The following is a 4,979-nucleotide window of genomic DNA, read 5'->3' as shown; positions in this document are numbered from 1 at the left end:
GAGCTGCTCAATAAATGTCTGTGGAATGAATACAGAAATTATTTTCTTTTGTTCTTTATTCTTTTACATATCCTTCGAGGCTCTGCTCAGATGTCACCTCCTCTGGGCAGCTTTCCTGGATTGCCTTCCCGGGTAGAACTAATCATGCCTTCTATGTTCCCGTAGCACTTTGTATACACATTTTTGTTAGAGCACTTATCAAATTGCCTCTTATTTCATTATAGCTCCACCCAGGGCTACCACATTGCACAACTCCAGAGGGCAACATTCACATGGAGCCAGGCAATGCAGAGATGGTGACTGTACTTGCTAAGTAGGCAGTGAACTTCTACAGAGCAAAGACCCTGTGACTCTGCTAATAGCTTGCATACAATGTGCTCTCATTGGCCACATTAATGTTCATTCAGAGTATGTATGCAATAAACATGTATTTAATTTTGAACAAGAACAGATGGTTCAGTGGAGAGAGCTCTAGATTTGGAGTCTGGGGACCTGGGTTCCAGTTCTGCCTCTGCAACTAGATTGCTGTGCAGCCTTCAGTGAATCACTCAACCTCTCTGGTCCTTATCCTTTTAAATCAGGTCATATGTGTCAAAGTACCTGGGACAAAGTAGGTGCTCAATGCATATTAGTTTCCCACACCGCACCCCTGCCTTTTTTCATCTGTAAAGTGAGGAATTTTAAGATTCCTTGTCTTGTAGAATTATAGGCTCTCAGGATTAGAAGTTTTGAAAGGCATCTGATCTAACACCTGGCATCTCCGGTAGGTGGTCATCCAGTTTTGGCTTGTATATCTCTAATGACGAGAAGCTCACTTCCTCACAAAGCAGGCTATTCTACTTTCAGACAGCTCTGCCTTAAAAAGAGCCCCGTTATCTAACACTCTGGCTTCCCAGAGTTTCCATCACAGGCCCTGGTTGTGCATAATGTGGAAAGTCCCATTGCCCAAGGTGATATTCATAGACAACGACCTGCTCCAAGGTCAAGGACACAGTTCCATTACCATCCCTTATGTGACTTGATTTCAAGCCTATTTACCCTCTTGGTTACCCTCCTCTGAGCTTGCTCCCCTTTGTCCAAAGATCTCTTGAGATGGGGCATCAGAACAGGATAGGACGATCACCTTCCTTTGTTTAGAACCTGTGCTTCTATTAAGAACCCAGGTTGGAACCCAAGGTCATGTTATTGTGACCTATATCTCTCTCCACCTTAGCAAGCATTTCACCAAAGGAGGCAAAGCTGGGAATGAGCAGAATTCTTCATAAATTTTATTTTACATTTTAAAAAGTCTGCATTTAAAGAAAGCACCATAAATCAAGTCCAAGTACAACTGACAAGCTAGGGAAACATTATTTGTAACTCATACCATAGGCAAAGGGCTAATTTCCTTAATAAAGAGAATTCACACATCAATATGAAAAAGCTCCACAACCCAATAGAAATATGAGCAAAGGGTAGAAGAGAGCTGCCAGAAAAGGACTTGAAAATTGTTCTTAAATATACAAAAAGATGTTGGACCACGTTCATCATAAGAGAAATGTGAATTAAATGCATCATTTTCACCTGTCACATCAGAAAAGATCAAAAAGTTTGATAACATTTTGTTTCGAAAGGGTGAGGAAACAGACACTCTCCTACATTGCAAGGGTAAATTGGTACCACCTCTCTGGGCGGAAATGTAGATTTATCTCCCCCAATTTAAAAATGCACAGCCACATTGATCTGGTGATTCCACCTTTAGGAAGATCCTGCAGATCTACTCACACATGCACATCAGAAATGTACCCCGGATGAGGGCAGGGACTTTTGCCGATTTTGTTCACTGTTCTATCTTTGGCACCAGCACATGGTAGGTGCTTAATAAATGTCTATTGAATGAATAATGAATGAATGAATGAATGAGTGGATGGGTGACTATGTAAAATGACATATGTTCAAGGTTATTCACCGCAAAATTTTTGGTAATAGCCAAAGACCAGAAATGACGTAAGTGTCCAACTATAATGGAATAGTATACTGCAGTTAAAAAGATCAAGGCAGCTCTCCATGTACCGATGTGTAAGGATCTCCAAGGTATATTATTAAATGAGAAAAACAAGGTGCAGAAAAACATACATAATAAAAATGCAGCTGGATATTTGCTTGTCCATGGACAAAACATTTCTGGAAAGAGGCTCCCAAAATGGCCAGTGTGCTTGCTTCTAGGTGGAGGAACTGGGGGCCTGGAGCATAGAGTGGGGGGTAGCTTTATTTTTTCAGTGTATTCTCTTAGATTCCTTTTTAATATTAGGTCATGTGAATGTATCACCTATTCAAATCAACAAAGACAATTCAAAATTTAAGAAGAACTGGGCTCAGGAATTAACCCTATGCTTTTGTGTACACATGTATCTACACATCTCTGAGGATGTACATGTATGCATACGTGTGCATGCGTGTACATTTCCAATTTACTTTGCTCACAATTGCAGATTAGTCTTCCCAAATGAAACACAGTCCCCGAGGCCTTCCTCTGATCAACACTTTTCTTAAAAAATTGAAGTATAGTTGATTTACAACATTGTGTTAGTTTCTGGTGTACAGCAAAGTAATTCAGTTATACATATATATACATATTCTTTTTCATATTCTTTTCCATTATGGTTTATTACAGGATATTGAATATAGTTCCCTGTGTTATACAGTAGGTCCTTGTTGCTTATCTAGTTTATGTATAGTAGTGTGTATATGTTAATCCCAGACTCCTAATTCATCCCTCCTATACCCCCTTACTCCTTTGGTAACCGTAAGTTTGTTTTCTATGTCTGTGAGTCTGTTTCTGCTTCATAAATAAGTTCATTTGTGTCATATTTTAGATTCCACATGTAAGTGATATCATATGGTATTTGTTTTTCTCTTTCTGACTTCACTTAGTATGATAATCTCTAGGTCCATCCATGTTACTGTGAATGGCATTATTTCATTCTTTTTTACGGCAGAGTAGTAGTCCATTGTGTATACTTTATCCTTTCATCTGTCGATGGACATTTAGGTTGCTTCCATGTCTTGGCTATTGTAAGTAGGGCTCCTATGAACATTGGGGTACACGTATCTTTTTGAATTATAGTTTTCTTCAGATATGTGCCCAGGAGTGGGATTGCTGGATCATATGGCAATTTTATTTTCAGTTTTTTGAGGAACCTCCATACTGTTTTCCATAATGGCTGCACCAATTTACATTCCCACCAACAGTGTAGAAGGGTTCCCTTTTCTTTACACCCTCTGCAGCATTTATTATTTGTAGACTTTTTAATGGTGTCCATTCTGACCGGTGTGTGGTGATACCTCATTGTGGTTTTGATTTTCATTTCTCTAATAATTAGTGATGTGATCAACAGTCTTTGATGGTTCCTGTTGTCCATAAAGTCCAAACTCCTTGTCCTTGGTCTTGGAATCATCTGTTCTGACCCCAACCCACCTTCCACCACTCCCTCCACCCAGTCTTTGCCCCAGAAAAATGGAGCTACTTGTTCTCTCCATGCCCATCTGCCAATCTCCCCCCTGCACCTTTGGACAGTGCTCCTTGGGAAACCAAGAACCCCTTCTCCTCCCTTGTCACACCAAGTCATCCCCACTCTTCAAGGCCCATCACACACCTCTTTCTCCAGGAGGGCGGCCTTGATGTCTCAAGCTGGAAGTGATCTCTCACTTTTTTTCTGCATCTCTCTTAACAGTATTTAGGTTTCTTTAAAACTTATTTTAAGGGCTTCCCTGGTGGCGCAGTGGTTGAGAATCTGCCTGCCAATGCAGGGGACACGGGTTCGAGCCCTGGTCTGGGAGGATCCCACATGCCGCGGAGCAACTGGGCCCGTGAACCACAATTACTGAGCCTGCGCGTCTGGAGCCTGTGCTCCGCAACAAGAGAGGCCGGGATAGTGAGAGGCCCGCGCACCGCGATGAAGAGTGGCCCCCACTTGCCACAACTAGAGAAAGCCCTTGCACAGAAACGAAGACCCAACACAGCCATAAATAAATAAATAAATAAATAAATTTAAAAAAAAACAAAAATAGCCAAGAAGTTTATTATAAAAAAAACACAACAACTTATTTTAAAGCTATATCCATCCCTGAAAACTGTTCTCCTAAGCTATTGGAAGGAAGGCAGAGTTCAGTTTTGATTTCTGTTTGCATTGTCCTCAAAATAAAATGCCAGGCACATAGTAGGTATTCAATATTTAAGAGATGCTGAAGGAACGGGTATACTGAAGTCTAGGTGCTGGGTGATGTCAGTCTGGGCCGTCATTATCGTCTTCACTGTCACCGGGAAAGGCTTTTATGTCCCTACTTGTACACGGCCTGTGTGGGGCCTTCTGGAGAGTGGCTCGGCCTGAACCCACTGCAGCCCATCCACGCCCACCAGCCTGGCTGCAGAAAAAGGGCCCAGACGTGACCAGACGGTGAGGCAGCCGCATTCCAGACGGATGAGGCACGCCTGGGAAATCACGTCTGGCTCACCAACCCACCTGCAGCCACTGAAGCTTTGCAGACCCTCAGGCTGACCTGGGGTTCGAGACCTCTCTCTCCTTGTGTGACAGTGCAAACAGCCACTTGCTGGGTCTTGGGGTCCTCACCTGCAAAACGGGAACGGGAGGACCTGCCTCAGGACTGGCAAGAACGTCTGGTAGGTGCCTTGCCGAGGGCCTGGCATCTGGCAGGTTCTCAGGGGCAGATTACGCTGGAACCCAGGGCTGCCAAGCCGCAGACATACAGGAGACCACATCAGCCCAAGCTAAACCTAGAAAGGTAAATATATTGCCAAAAGCCCCATATGCCAAGCAGCACTTTATTGCAAAGCCAAACAGATTTTTTTGGCTCAACCATTGTTTGGGATTATTTAGCCACAGTTAACACTCTATTGGTGAGAACACTGATCTGCCAGGGTGTGATCCCTAATGTGGATACACGGGTGAACGGACCCGCGCTCGTATATGTGGACACAC

Source organism: Balaenoptera musculus, chromosome 20 (assembly GCF_009873245.2).
Source record: "Balaenoptera musculus isolate JJ_BM4_2016_0621 chromosome 20, mBalMus1.pri.v3, whole genome shotgun sequence".
Taxonomy (NCBI): Eukaryota; Metazoa; Chordata; class Mammalia; order Artiodactyla; family Balaenopteridae; genus Balaenoptera; species Balaenoptera musculus.
Note: the sequence above shows the minus strand (reverse complement) of the source record.